The sequence below is a fragment of the Leptosomus discolor genome, unplaced genomic scaffold (genome assembly GCF_034619465.1).
Source record: "Leptosomus discolor isolate bLepDis1 unplaced genomic scaffold, bLepDis1.hap2 HAP2_SCAFFOLD_33, whole genome shotgun sequence".
NCBI lineage: Eukaryota > Metazoa > Chordata > Aves > Leptosomiformes > Leptosomidae > Leptosomus > Leptosomus discolor.
Genome location: NW_028237861.1, coordinates 237,610 through 254,217, shown reverse-complemented (window position 1 = coordinate 254,217; position 16,608 = coordinate 237,610).

Below are 16,608 nucleotides of genomic sequence, written 5' to 3'. Positions count from 1 at the left end.
TTAGCTCTAGCTATTGGTCTTTACCTCTAGATGTTGGGCTTTAGATCTAGAAGTTGTGCTTTTCATCTAGATTTTGGGCTTTACGTCTAGATATTGGGCTTTACCTCTAGATTTTGGGTTTTATATCTATATATTTGGCTTTTCCTCTAGATGTTGGGCTTTACCCCTAGATATCTGGCTTTACCTCTAGATGTTGGGCTTTACCTCTAGATTTTGGGTTTTCCATCTGGATTTTTGGCTTCTCTCTAGAATCTGGGCTTTACCTCCAGACCTTGGGCTTTACCACTAGATGTTGGGTTTTACCTCTAGATGTTGGTCTTTAGGTCTAGATATTGGACTTTACCTCTAGATGTAGGGTTTTACATCTAGATGTTTTGCTTTACATTTAGATGTTGGTCTTTATCTCTTGATGTTGGGTTATACCTCTATATGTTGTGCTTCACCTCTAGATGTTAGGCTTTACCTCTAGATGTTTGGATTACATCTAGATGTTTTGCTTTACATTTAGATGTTCGGCTTTATCTCTAGATTTTGGGTTTTAAATCTATATATTTGGCTTTTCCTCTAGATGTTGGGCTTTACCGTCAGATATCTGGCTTTACATCTAGATGTTGGGCTTTACCTCTAGAAGTTGGGCTTTAACTCTAGACTTTGGGCTTTACCTCAAGATGTTCGGCTTTAACTCCAGCTGTTGGGCTTTACCTCTAGATTTTGGGCCTTACCTCTAGAAGTTGGGGGTTATATCTATATGGTTGGATTTAACTGTAGATGTCAGGCCTTAACACTTGATTTTGGAATTCACCTCTAGATGTTAGGCTTTACATCTAGATTCTGGGCTTTCCCTCTAGATTCTGGGCTTTAACTCTAGATTTTGGGCTTTACTCTAAAGATGCGCTTTAACTCCAGGTATTCGGCTTTACCTCTAGAAGTTGGGTTGTACATCTAGATGTTTGGCTTTAACTGTAGGTGTCAGGCTTTAACACTAGATATTGGAATTCACCTCTAGATCTTAGTCTTTACCTCTACATGTTGGGCTTTACCTCTAGAGTATTTGGCTTTAGATCTAGCAATTGGGCTTTACATCTAGATTTGGGGCTTTAGCTCTAGATGTTGGGCTTTACCTCCAGATTGTGGATTTTAAATCTATATATCTGGCTTTATCTCTAGATGTTGGGCTTTATCTCTAGATTTTGGGCTCTAACTCTAGGTATTGGTGTTTACCTCTAGATTTTGGACTTTAACTCTGGAAGTTGGGCTTTACCTCTAGATGTTGGGATTGAACTCTAGAATTTGGGTTTGAAATCTATATATTTTGCTTTTCCTCTAGATGTTGGGCTTTACCTCTAGATATCTGGCTTTACCTCTAGATGTTGGGTTTTACCTCTAGATATTGGTCTTTATCTCTAGATTTTGGGCATTCGATCTAGAATTTGGGCTTTACATCTAGATTTTGGGCTTTAGATCAAGAAGCTGGGCTTTACATCTAGATTTTGGCCTTTACGTCTTGATATTGGGCTTTACCTCTAGATTTTGGGTTTTAAATCTATATATTTGGCTTTTCCTCTAGATGTTGGGCTTTACCTCTAGATTTGGGGTTTTACATCTAGATGTTTGCCTTCACCTCTGTAAGTTGGGCTTTACCTGCAGACATTGGGCTGTAGGACTAGATGATGGGCTTTACCTCCAGACGTTGGGCTTTACCTCTAGATATCTGGCTTTACCTCTAGATGTTGCTCTTTACCTCTAGATGTTGGGCTTTAGATCTAGAAGTTGTGCTTTTCATCTAGATTTTGGGCTTTACGTCTAGATATTGGGCTTTACCTCTAGATTTTGGGTTTTATATCTATATATTTGGCTTTTCCTCTAGATGTTGGGCTTTACCCCTAGATATCTGGATTTACCTGTAGATGTTGGGCTTTACCTCTAGATTTTGGGTTTTCCATCTGGATTTTTGGCTTCTCTCTAGTATCTGGGCTTTACCTCCAGACGTTGGGCTTTACCACTAGATGTTGGTTTTTACCTCTAGATGTTGGTCTTTAGGTCTAGATATTGGACTTTACCTCTAGATGTAGGGTTTTACATCTAGATGTTTTGCTTTACATTTAGATGTTGGTCTTTATCTCTTGATGTTGCGTTATACCTCTATATGTTGTGCTTTACATACAACATAGATGTTGGGTTATACCTCTATATGTTGTGCTTTACATACAATAGATCTATTAATATAGATGTTGGGTTTTACCTCTAGATATTGGTCTTTACCTCTAGATTTTGGGTGTTAGATCTAGAATTTGGGCTTTACATCTAGATTTTGGGCTTTAGGTCTAGATATTGGGCTTTACCTCTAGATTTTGGGTTTTAAATCTATATATTTGGCTTTTCCTCTAGATGTTGGGCTTTACCTCTCGATTTGGGGTTTTACATCTAGATGTTTGCCTTCACCTCTGTAAGTTGGGCTTTACCTGCAGACATTGGGCTGTAGGACTAGATGATGGGCTTTACCTCCAGACGTTGGGCTTTACCTCTAGATATCTGGCTTTACCTCTAAATGATGCGCTTATACTCTAAATATTGGGCTTTACCTCTAGATGTTGGGCTTTAGATTTAGAAGTTGGGCTTTACATCTATATTTTGGGCTTTAGATCTAGAAGTTGAGCTTTACATCTAGATATTGGGCTTTACGTCTAGATATTGGGCTTCACCTCTAGATTTTGGAGTTTAGATCTATATATCTGGCTTTATCTCTAGATGTTGGGCTTTACCTCTAGATTTTGGGTTTTAAATCTATATATTTGGCTTTTCCTCTAGATGTTGGGCTTTACCTCTAGAAGTTGGGCTGTACATCTAGATGTTTGTCTTTAACTGTAGGTGCCGGGCTTTAACACTAGATATTGGAATTCACCTCTAGATCTTAGTCCTTACCTCTACATGTGGGCTTTACCTCTAGAGTATTTGGCTTTAGCTCTAGATGTTGGGCTTTACCTCTAGATATCTGGCTTTACCTCTAGATGTTGGGTTTTACCTCTAGATATTGGTCTTTATCTCTAGATTTTGGGCTATTGATCTAGAATTTGGGCTTTACATCTAGATTTTGGGCTTTAGATCAAGAAGTTGGGCTTTACATCTAGATTTTGGGCTTTACGTCTTGATATTGGGCTTTACCTCCAGATTGTGGATTTTAAATCTATATATCTGGCTTTATCTCTAGATGTTGGGCTTTATCTCTAGATTTTGGGCTCTAACTCTAGGTATTGGTGTTTACCTCTAGATTTTGGACTTTAACTCTGGAAGTTGGGCTTTACCTCTAGATGTTGGGGTTGAACTCTAGAATTTGGGTTTGAAATCTATATCTTTTGCTTTTCCTCTAGATGTTGGGCTTTACCTCTAGATATCTGGCTTTACCTCTAGATGTTGGTTTTTACCTCTAGATATTGGTCTTTATCTCTAGATTTTGGGCATTCGATCTAGAATTTGGGCTTTACATCTAGATTTTGGGCTTTAGATCAAGAAGCTGGGCTTTACATCTAGATTTTGGCCTTTACGTCTTGATATTGGGCTTTACCTCTAGATTTTGGGTTTTAAATCTATATATTTGGCTTTTCCTCTAGATGTTGGGCTTTACCCCTAGATATCTCGCTTTACCTCTAGATGTTGGGCTTTACCTCTAGATTTTGGGTTTTAAATATATATATATTTGGCTTTTCCTCTAGATGTTGGGCTTTACCTCTAGATTTGGGGTTTTACATCTAGATGTTTGCCTTCACCTCTGTAAGTTGGGCTTTACCTGCAGACATTGGGCTGTAGGACTAGATGATGGGCTTTACCTCCAGACGTTGGGCTTTACCTCTAGATATCTGGCTTTACCTCTAGATGTTGGGTTTTACCTCTAGCTATTGGTCTTTACCTCTAGATGTTGGGCTTTAGATCTAGAAGTTGTGCTTTTCATCTAGATTTTGGGCTTTACGTCTAGATATTGGGCTTTACCTCTAGATTTTGGGTTTTAAATCTATATATTTGGCTTTTCCTCTAGATGTTGGGCTTTACCTCTAGATTTTGGGTTTTACATCTAGATGTTTGCCTTCACCTCTGTAAGTTGGGCTTTACCTGCAGACATTGGGCTGTAGGACTAGATGATGGGCTTTACCTCTAGAAGTTGGGCTTTGCATCTAGATTTTGGGCTTTACCTCTAAATGATGCGCTTAAACTCTAAATATTGGGCTTTACCTCTAGATGTTGGGCTTTAGATTTAGAAGTTGGGCTTTACAGCTATATTTTGGGCTTTAGATCTAGAAGTTGGGCTTTACATCTAGATAGTGGGCTTTACGTCTAGATATTGGGCTTCATCTCTAGATTTTGGGGTTTAGATCTATATATCTGGCTTTATCTTTAGATGTTGGGCTTTACCTCTAGATTTTGGGTTTTAAATCTATATATTTGGCTTTTCCTCTAGATGTTGGGCTTTACCTCTTGATTTTGGGTTTTACATCTAGATGTTTGCCTTCACCTCTGTAAGTTGGGCTTTACCTTCAGACATTGGGCTGTAGGACTAGATGATGGGCTTTACCTCTAGAAGTTGGGCTTTACATCTAGATTTTGGGCTTTACCTCTAGATGTTGGGATTGAACTCTAGAATTTGGGTTTGAAATCTATATATTTTGCTTTTCCTCTAGATGTTGGGCTTTACCTCTAGATATCTGGCTTTACCTCTAGATGTTGGGTTTTACCTCTAGATATTGGTCTTTACCTCTAGATTTTGGGTGTTAGATCTAGAATTTGGGCTTTACATCTAGATTTTGGGCTTTAGATCTAGAAGTTGGGCTTCACATCTAGATTTTGGGCTTTACGTCTAGATATTGGGCTTTACCTCTAGATTCTGGGTTTTAAATCTATATATTTGGCTTTTCCTCTAGATGTTGGGCTTTACCTCTGGATTTTGGGTTTTACATCTAGATGTTTGCCTTCACCTCTGTAAGTTGGACTTTTCCTGCAGACATTGGGCTGTAGGACTAGATGATGGGCTTTACCTCTAGAAGTTGGGCTTTACATCTAGATTTTGGGCTTTACCTCTAAATGATGCGCTTAAACTCTAAATATTGGGCCTTACCTCTAGATGTTGGGCTTTAGATTTAGAAGTTGGGCTTTACAGCTATATTTTGGGCTTTAGATCTAGAAGTTGGGCTTTACATCTAGATTTTGGGCTTTACGTCTAGTTATTGGGCTTCACCTCTAGATTTTGGGGTTTAGATCTATATATCTGGCTTTATCTCTAGATGTTGGGCTTTACCTCTACATTTTGGGCTCTATCTCTAGGTATTGGTATTTACATTTAGATTTTTGACTTTAAATCTGGAAGTTGAGCTTTACATCTAGACTTTGGGATTTACCTCTAGATGTTGGGATTGAACTCTAGAATTTGGGTTTGAAATCTATATATTTTGCTTTTCCTCTAGATGTTGGGCTTTACCTCTAGATATCTGGCTTTACCTCTAGATGTTGGGTTTTACCTCTAGATATTAGTCTTTACCTCTAGAATTTGGGCTTTAGATCTAGAAGTTGTGCTTTACATCTAGATTTTGGGCTTTAGATCAAGAAGCTGGGCTTTACATCTAGATTTTGGCCTTTATGTCTTGATATTAAGTTTTACCTCTAGATTTTGGGTTTTGAATATATGTATTTGGCTTTTCCTCTAGATGTTGGCCTTTACCCCTAGATATCTGGCTTTACCTCTAGATGTTGGGCTTTACCTCTAGATTTTGGGTTTTAAATATATATATATTTGGCTTTTCCTCTAGATGTTGGGCTTTACCTCTAGATTTGGGGTTTTACATCTAGATGTTTGCGTTCACCTCTGTAAGTTGGGCTTTACCTGCAGACATTGGGCTGTAGGACTAGATGATGGGCTTTACCTCCAGACGTTGGGCTTTACCTCTAGATATCTGGCTTTACCTCTAGATGTTGGGTTTTAGCTCTAGCTATTGGTCTTTACCTCTAGATGTTGGGCTTTAGATCTAGAAGTTGTTCTTTTCATCTAGATTTTGGGCTTTACGTCTAGATATTGGGCTTTACCTCTAGATTTTGGGTTTTATATCTATATATTTGGCTTTTCCTCTAGATGTTGGGCTTTACCCCTAGATATCTGGCTTTACCTCTAGATGTTGGGCTTTACCTCTAGATTTTGGGTTTTCCATCTGGATTTTTGGCTTCTCTCTAGAATCTGGGCTTTACCTCCAGACCTTGGGCTTTACCACTAGATGTTGGGTTTTACCTCTAGATGTTGGTCTTTAGGTCTAGATATTGGACTTTACCTCTAGATGTAGGGTTTTACATCTAGATGTTTTGCTTTACATTTAGATGTTCGGCTTTATCTCTAGATTTTGGGTTTTAAATCTATATATTTGGCTTTTCCTCTAGATGTTGGGCTTTACCGTCAGATATCTGGCTTTACATCTAGATGTTGGGCTTTACCTCTAGAAGTTGGGCTTTAACTCTAGACTTTGGGCTTTACCTCAAGATGTTCGGCTTTAACTCCAGCTGTTGGGCTTTACCTCTAGATTTTGGGCCTTACCTCTAGAAGTTGGGGGTTATATCTATATGGTTGGATTTAACTGTAGATGTCAGGCCTTAACACTTGATTTTGGAATTCACCTCTAGATGTTAGGCTTTACATCTAGATTCTGGGCTTTCCCTCTAGATTCTGGGCTTTAACTCTAGATTTTGGGCTTTACTCTAAAGATGCGCTTTAACTCCAGGTATTCGGCTTTACCTCTAGAAGTTGGGTTGTACATCTAGATGTTTGGCTTTAACTGTAGGTGTCAGGCTTTAACACTAGATATTGGAATTCACCTCTAGATCTTAGTCTTTACCTCTACATGTTGGGCTTTACCTCTAGAGTATTTGGCTTTAGATCTAGCAATTGGGCTTTACATCTAGATTTGGGGCTTTAGCTCTAGATGTTGGGCTTTACCTCCAGATTGTGGATTTTAAATCTATATATCTGGCTTTATCTCTAGATGTTGGGCTTTATCTCTAGATTTTGGGCTCTAACTCTAGGTATTGGTGTTTACCTCTAGATTTTGGACTTTAACTCTGGAAGTTGGGCTTTACCTCTAGATGTTGGGATTGAACTCTAGAATTTGGGTTTGAAATCTATATATTTTGCTTTTCCTCTAGATGTTGGGCTTTACCTTAGATATCTGGCTTTACCTCTAGATGTTGGGTTTCACCTCTAGATATTGGTCTTTATCTCTAGATTTTGGGCGTTAGATCTAGAATTTGGGCTTTACATCTAGATTTTGGGCTTTAGATCAAGAAGTTGGGCTTTACATCTAGATTTTGGGCTTTACATCTTGATATTGGGCTTTACCTCTAGATTTTGGGTTTTAAATCTGTATATTTGGCTTTTCCTCTAGATGTTGGCCTTTACCCCTAGATATCTGGCTTTACCTCTAGATGTTGGGCTTTACCTCTAGATTTGGGGTTTTACATCTAGATGTTTGCCTTCACCTCTGTAAGTTGGGCTTTACCTGCAAACATTGGGCTGTAGGACTAGATGATGGGCTTTACGTCCAGACGTTGGGCTTTACCTCTAGATATGTGGATTTACTTCTAGATGTTGGTCTTTACCTCTAGATGTTGGTCTTTAGTTCTAGATATTGGACTTTACCTCTAGATGTAGGGTTTTACATCTAGATGTTTTGCTTTACATTTAGATGTTGGTCTTTATCTCTAGATGTTGGGTTATACCTCTATATGTTGTGCTTCACCTCTAGATTTTAGGCTTTACCTCTAGATGTTTGGATTACATCTAGATGTTTTGCTTTACATTTAGATGTTCGGCTTTATCTCTAGATTTTGGGTTTTAAATCTATATATTTGGCTTTTCCTCTAGATGTTGGGCTTTACCGTCAGATATCTGGCTTTACCTCTAGATGTTGGGCTTTACCTCTAGAAGTTGGGCTTTAACTCTGGACTTTGGGCTTTACCTCAAGACGTTCGGCTTTAACTCTAGCTGTTGGGCTTTACCTCTAGATTTTGGGCCTTACCTCTAGAAGTTGGGGGTTATATCTATATGGTTGGATTTAACTGTAGATGTCAGGCCTTAACACTTGATTTTGGAATTCACCTCTAGATGTTAGGCTTTACATCTAGATTCTGGGCTTTCCCTCTAGATGTTGGGCTTTAACTCTAGATTTTGGGCTTTACTCTAAAGGATGCGCTTTAACTCTAGATATTCGCCTTTACCTCTAGAAGTTGGGTTGTACATCTAGATGTTTGGCTTTAACTGTAGGTGTCAGGCTTTAACACTAGATATTGGAATTCACCTCTAGATCTTAGTCTTTACCTCTACATGTTGGGCTTTACCTCTAGAGTATTTGGCTTTAGATCTAGCAATTGGGCTTTACATCTAGATTTGGGGCTTTACCTCTAGATGTTGGGCTTTACCTCCAGATTTTGGATTTTAAATCTATATATCTGGCTTTATCTCTAGATGTTGGGCTTTATCTCTAGATTTTGGGCTCTAACTCTAGGTATTGGTGTTTACCTCTAGATTTTGGACTTTAACTCTGGAAGTTGGGCTTTACCTCTAGATGTTGGGATTGAACTCTAGAATTTGGGTTTGAAATCTATATATTTTGCTTTTCCTCTAGATGTTGGGCTTTACCTTAGATATCTGGCTTTACCTCTAGATGTTGGGTTTTACCTCTAGATATTGGTCTTTATCTCTAGATTTTGGGCGTTAGATCTAGAAGTTGGGCTTTACATCTAGATAGTGGGCTTTACGTCTAGATATTGGGCTTCATCTCTAGATTTTGGGGTTTAGATGTATATATCTGGCTTTATCTTTAGATGTTGGGCTTTACCTCTAGATTTTGGGTTTTAAATCTATATATTTGGCTTTTCCTCTAGATGTTGGGCTTTACCTCTAGATTTTGGTTTTACATCTAGATGTTTGCCTTCACCTCTGTAAGTTGGGCTTTACCTGCAGACATTGGGCTGTAGGACTAGATGATGGGCTTTACCTCTAGAAGCTGGGCTTTACATCTAGATTTTGGGCTTTACCTCTAGATGTTGGGATTGAACTCTAGAATTTGGGTTTGAAATCTATATATTTTGCTTTTCCTCTAGATGTTGGGCTTTACCTCTAGATATCTGGCTTTACCTCTAGATGTTGGGTTTTACCTCTAGATATTGGTCTTTACCTCTAGATTTTGGGTGTTAGATCTAGAATTTGGGCTTTACATCTAGATTTTGGGCTTTAGATCTAGAAGTTGGGCTTTACATCTAGATTTTGGGCTTTACCTCTAAATGATGCGCTTAAACACTAAATATTGGGCCTTACCTCTAGATTTTGGGCTTTAGATTTAGAAGTTGGGCTTTACAGCTATATTTTGGGCTTTAGATCTAGAAGTTGGGCTTTACATCTAGATTTTGGGCTTTACGTCTAGATATTGGGCTTCACCTCTAGATTTTGGGGTTTAGATCTATATATCTGGCTTTATCTCTAGATTTTGGGCTTTACCTCTACATTTTGGGCTCTACCTCTAGGTATTGGTATTTACATTTAGATTTTTGACTTTAAATCTGGAAGTTGAGCTTTACATCTAGACTTTGGGATTTACCTCTAGATGTTGGGATTGAACTCTAGAATTTGGGTTTGAAATCTATATATTTTGCTTTTCCTCTAGATGTTGGGCTTTACCTCTAGATATCTGGCTTTACCTCTAGATGTTGGGTTTTACCTCTAGATATTAGTCTTTACCTCTAGAATTTGGGCTTTAGATATAGAAGTTGTGCTTTACATCTAGATTTTGGGTTTTAGATCAAGAAGCTGGGCTTTACATCTAGATTTTGGCCTTTACGTCTTGATATAAGCTTTACCTCTAGATTTTGGGTTTTAAATATATATATTTGGCTTTTCCTCTAGATGTTGGCCTTTACCCCTAGATATCTGGCTTTACCTCTAGATGTTGGGCTTTACCTCTAGATTTTGGGTTTTAAATATATATATATTTGGCTTTTCCTCTAGATGTTGGGCTTTACCTCTAGATTTGGGGTTTTACATCTAGATGTTTGCCTTCACCTCTGTAAGTTGGGCTTTACCTGCAGACATTGGGCTGTAGGACTAGAAGATGGGCTTTACCTCCAGAAGTTGGGCTTTACCTCTAGATATCTGGCTTTACCTCTAGATGTTGGGCTTTAGATCTAGAAGTTGTGCTTTTCATCTAGATTTTGGGCTTTACGTCTAGATATTGGGCTTTACCTCTAGATTTTGGGTTTTATATCGATATATTTGGCTTTTCCCCTAGATGTTGGGCTTTACCCCTAGATATCTGGATTTACCTGTAGATGTTGGGCTTTACCTCTAGATTTTGGGTTTTCCATCCGGATTTTTGGCTTCTCTCTAGAATCTGGGCTTTACCTCCAGACGTTGGGCTTTACCACTACATGTTGGGTTTTACCTCTAGATGTTGGTCTTTAGGTCTAGATATTGGACTTTACCTCTAGATTTTGGGTTTTACATCTAGATGTTTGCCCTCACCTCTGTAAGTTGGGCTTCACCTGCAGACATTGGGCTGTAGGACTAGATGATGGGCTTTACCTCTAGAAGTTGGGCTTTTAATCTAGATTTTGGGCTTTACCTCTAAATGATGCGCTTAAACTCTAAATATTGGGCTTTACCTCTAGATGTTGGGTTTTAGATTTAGAAGTTGGGCTTTACATCTATATTTTGGGCTTTATATCTAGAATTTGGGCTTTACATCCAGATTTTGGGCTTTACGTCTAGATATTGGTCTTTACCTCTAGATTTTGGGTTTTACATCTAGATGTTTGCCTTCACCTCTGTAAGTTCGGCTTTACCTGTAGACATTGGGCTGTAGGACTAGATGATGGGCTTTACCTCTAGAAGTTGGACTTTACATCTAGATTTTGGGCTTTACGTCTAGATATTGGGCTTCACCTCTAGATTTTGGGGTTTAGATATATATATCTGGCTTTACCTCTAGATGTTGGGATTTAACTCTAGAATTTGGGTTTGAAATCTATATATTTTACTTTTCCTCTAGATGTTGGGCTTTACTTCTAGATATCTGGGTTTACCTCTAGATGTTGGGTTTTACCTCTAGATATTGGTCTTTACCTCTAGATTTTGGGTGTTAGAATTTCAATTTGGGCTTTAGATCTGGAAGTTGGGCTTTACATCTAGATTTTGGGCTTTACGTCTAGATATTAAGCTTTACCTCTAGATTTTGGGTTTTAAATCTATATATTTGGCTTTTCCTCTAGATGTTGGGCTTTATCTCTAGATTTTGGGCTCTAACTCTAGGTATTGGTGTTTACCTCTAGATTTTGGACTTTAACTCTGGGAGTTGGGCTTTACCTCTAGATGTTGGGATTTAACTCTAGAATTTGGGTTTGAAATCTATATATTTTGCTTTTCCTCTAGATGTTGGGCTTTACCTCTAGATATCTGGCTTTACCTCTAGATGTTGGGTTTTACCTCTAGATATTGGTCTTTACCTCTAGATTTTGGGTGTTAGATCTAGAATTTGGGCTTTACATCTAGGTTTTGGGCATTGGATCTAGAAGCTGGGCTTTACATCTAGATCTTGGGCTTTAGGTCTAGATATTGGGCTTTACCTCTAGATTTTGGCTTTTAAATCTATATATTTGGCTTTTCCTCTAGATGTTGGTCTTCACCTCTAGATTTTGGGTTTTAAATCTAGATGTTTGCCTTCACCTCTGTAAGTTGGGCTTTAACTGCAGACATTGGGCTGTAGGACTAGATGATTGGCTTTACCTCCAGACGTTGGGCCTTACCTCTAGATATCTGGATTTACCTATAGATGTTGGGTTTTACCTCTAGATATTGGTCTTTACCTCTAGATGTTGGGCTTTAGATCTAGAAGTTGTGCTTTTCACCTAGATTTTGGGCTTTACGTCTAGATATTGGGCTTTACCTCTAGATTTTTTTGTTTTATATCTATATATTTGGCTTTTCATCTAGATGTTGGGCTTTACCCCTAGATATCTGGATTTACCTGTAGATGTTGGGCTTTAACTGTAGATTTTAGGTTTTCCATGTGGATTTTTGGCTTCTCTCTAGAATCTGGGATTTACCTCCAGACGTTGGGCTTTACCACTAGATGTTGGGTTTTACCTCTAGATGTTGGTCTTTAGGTCTAGATATTGGACTTTACCTCTAGATGTAGGGTTTTACATCTAGATGTTTTGCTTTACATTTAGATGTTGGTCTTTATCTCTAGATGTTGGGTTATACCTCTATATGTTGTGCTTCGCCTCTAGATGTTAGGCTTTACCTCTAGATGTTTGGATTACATCTAGATCTTTTGCTTTACATTTAGATGTTCGGCTTTATCTCTAGATTTTGGGTTTTAAATCTATATATTTGGCTTTTCCTCTAGATGTTGGGCTTTACCGTCAGATATCTGGCTTTACGTCCAGATGTTGGGCTTTACCTCTAGAAGTTGGGCTTTAACTCTAGACTTTGGGCTTTACCTCAAGACGTTCGGCTTTAACTCTAGCTGTTGGGCTTTACCTCTAGATTTTGGGCCTTACCTCTAGAAGTTGGGTGTTATATCTATATGGTTGTATTTAACTGTAGATGGCAGGCCTTAACACTTGATTTTGCAATTCACCTCTAGATGTTAGGCTTTACATCTAGATTCTGGGCTTTCCCTCTAGATGTTGGGCTTTAACTCTAGATTTTGGGCTTTACTCTAAAGGATGCGCTTTAACTCTAGATATTCGGCTTTACCTCTAGAAGTTGGGTTTTACATCTAGATGTTTGGTTTTAACTGTAGGTGTCGGGCTTTAACACTAGATATTGGAATTCACCTCTAGATCTTAGTCTTTACCTCTACATGTTGGGCTTTACCTCTAGAGTATTTGGCTTTAGGTCTAGCAATTGGGCTTTACATCTAGATTTGGGGCTTTAGCTCTAGATCTTGGGCTTCACCTCCAGATTTTGGGCTCTAACTCTAGGTATTGGTGTTAAACCTCTATATTTTGGACTTTAACTCTGGAAGTTGGGCTTTACCTCGAGATGTTGGGATTTAACTCTAGAATTTGCGTTTGAAATCTATATATTTTGCTTTTCCTCTAGATGTTGGGCTTTACCTCTAGATATCTGGCTTTACCTCTAAATGATGTGCTTAAACTCTTAATATTGGGCTTTACCTCTAGATGTTGGGCTTTAGATTTAGAAGTTGGTCTTTACATCTATATTTTGGGCTTTAGATCTAGAAGTTGGGCTTTACATCTAGATTTTGGGCTTTACGTCTAGATATTGGGCTTCACCTCTAGATTTTGGGGTTTAGATCTATATATCTGGCTTTATCTCTAGATGTTGGGCTTTACCTCTACATTCTGGGCTCTACCTCTAGGTATTGGTATTTACATTTATATGTTTGACTTTAAATCTGGAAGTTGAGCTTTACATCTAGACTTTGGGCTTTACCTCTAGATGTTGGGATTTAACTCTAGAATTTGGGTTTGAAATCTATATATTTTGCTTTTCCTCTACATGTTGGGCTTTACCTCTAGATATATGGCTTTACCTCTAGATGTTGGGTTTTACCTCTAGATAATGGTCTTTATCTCTAGATTTTGGGCGTTATATCTAGAATTTGGGCTTTACATCTAGATTTTGGTCTTTACGTCTTGATATTGGGCTTTACCTCTAGATTTTGGGTTTTAAATCTATATATTTGGCTTTTCCTCTAGACGTTGGGCTTTACCTCTAGATATCTGGATTTACATCTAGATGTTGAGTTTTACCTCTAGGTGTTGGGCTTTACCTCTAGATATCTGGCTTAACCTCTAGATGTAGGGTTTTACATCTAGATGTTTTGCTTTACATTTAGATGTTGGTCTTTATCTCTAGATGTTGGGTTATACCTCTATAGGTTGTGCTTCACCTCTAGATGTTAGGCTTTACCTCTAGATGTTTGGATTACATCTAGATGTTTTGCTTTACATTTAGATGTTCGGCTTTATCTCTAGATTTTGGGTTTTAAATCTATATATTTGGCTTTTCCTCTAGATGTTGGGCTTTACCGTCAGATATCTGACTTTACGTCCAGATGTTGGGCTTTACCTCTAGAAGTTGGGCTTTAACTCTAGACTTTGGGCTTTACCTCTAGATTTTGGGCCTTACCTCTAGAAGCTGGGGGTTATATCTATATGGTTGGATTTAACTGTAGATGTCAGGCCTTAACACTTGATTTTGGAATTCACCTCTAGATGTTAGGCTTTACATCTAGATTCTGGGCTTTCCCTCTAGATGTTGGGCTTTAACTCTAGATTTTGGGCTTTACTCTAAAGGATGCGCTTTAACTCTAGATATTCGGCTTTACCTCTAGAAGTTGGGTTTTACATCTAGATGTTTGGCTTTAACTGTAGGTGTCGGGCTTTAACACTAGATATTGGAATTCACCTCTAGATCTTAGTCTTTACCTCTACATGTTGGGCTTTACCTCTAGAGTATTTGGCTTTAGATCTAGCGATTGGGCTTTAGATCTAGATTTGGGGCTTTAGCTCTAGATGTTGGGCTTTACCTCCAGATATTGGATTTTAAATCTATGTATCTGACTTTATCTCTAGATGTTGGGCTTTATCTCTAGATTTTGGGCTCTAACTCTAGGTATTGGTGTTTACCTCTAGATTTTGGACTTTAACTCTGGAAGTTGGGCTTTACCTCTAGATGTTGGGATTTAACTCTAGAATTTGGGTTTGAAATCTATATATTTTGCTTTTCCTCTAGATGTTGGGCTTTACCTCTAGATATCTGGCTTTACCTCTAGATGTTGGGTTTTACCTCTAGATATTGGTCTTTACCTCTAGATTTTGGGTGTTAGATCTAGAATTTGGGCTTTACATCTAGATTTTGGGCTTTAGATCTAGAAGTTGGGCTTTACATCTAGATTTTGGGCTTTACGTCTAGATATTGGGCTTTACCTCTAGATTCTGGGTTTTAAATCTATATATTTGGCTTTTCCTCTAGATGTTGGGCTTTACCTCTGGATTTTGGGTTTTACATCTAGATGTTTGCCTTCACCTCTGTAAGTTGGACTTTACCTGCAGACATTGGGCTGTAGGATTAGATGATGAGCTTTACCTCTAGAAGTTGGGCTTTACATCTAGATTTTGGGCTTTACCTCTAAATGATGCGCTTAAACACTAAATATTGGGCCTTACCTCTAGATGTTGGGCTTTAGATCTAGAAGTTGTGCTTTACATCTATATTTTGGGCTTTAGATCAAGAAGCTGGGCTTTACATCTAGATTTTGGCCTTTACGTCTTGATATCGGGCTTTACCTCTAGATTTTGGGTTTTAAATCTATATATTTGGCTTTTCCTCTAGATGTTGGCCTTTACCCCTAGATATCTGGCTTTACCTCTAGATTTTGGGTTTTAAATCTATATATTTGGCTTTTCCTCTAGATGTTGGCCTTTACCCCTAGATATCTGGCTTTACCTCTAGATGTTGGGCTTTACCTCTAGATTTTGGGTTTTCCATCTGGATTTTTGGCTTCTCTCTAGAATCTGGGCTTTACCTGCAGATGTTGGGCTTTACCACTAGATGTTGGGTTTTACCTCTAGATGTTGGTCTTTAGGTCTAGCTATTGGACTTTACCTCTAGATGTAGGGTTTTACATCTAGATGTTTTGCTTTACATTTAGATGTTGGTCTTTATCTCTTGATGTTGGGTTATACCTCTATATGTTGTGCTTCACCTCTAGATGTTAGGCTTTACCTCTAGATGTTTGGATTACATCTAGATGTTTTGCTTTACATTTAGATGTTCGGCTTTATCTCTAGATTTTGGGTTTTAAATCTATATATTTGGCTTTTCCTCTAGATGTTGGGCTTTACCGTCAGATATCTGGCTTTACCTCTAGATGTTGGGCTTTACCTCTAGAAGTTGGGCTATAACTCTAGACTTTGGGCTTTACCTCTAGAAGTTGGGCTATAACTCTAGACTTTGGGCTTTACCTCAAGACGTTCGGCTTTAACTCTAGCTGTTGGGCTTTACCTCTAGATTTTGGGCCTTACCTCTAGAATTTGGGGGTTATATCTATATGGTTGGATTTAACTGTAGATGTCAGGCCTTAACACTTGATTTTGGAATTCACCTCTAGATGTTAGGCTTTACATCTAGATTCTGGGCTTTCCCTCTAGATGTTGGGCTTTAACTCTAGATTTTGGGCTTTACTCTAAAGGATGCGCTTTAACTCTAGATATTCGGCTTTACCTCTAGAAGTTGGGTTGTACATCTAGATGTTTGGCTTTAACTGTAGGTGTCGGGCTTTAACACTAGATATTGGAATTCACCTCTAGATCTTAGTCTTTACCTCTACATGTTGGGCTTTACCTCTAGAGTATTTGGCTTTAGGTCTAGCAATTGGGCTTTACATCTAGATTTGGGGCTTTAGCTCTAGATCTTGGGCTTTACCTCCAGATTTTGGGCTCTAACTCTAGGTATTGGTGTTAAACCTCTATATTTTGGACTTTAACTCTGGAAGTTGGGCTTTACCTCGAGATGTTGGGATTTAACTCTAGAATTTGCGTTTGAAATCTGTATAT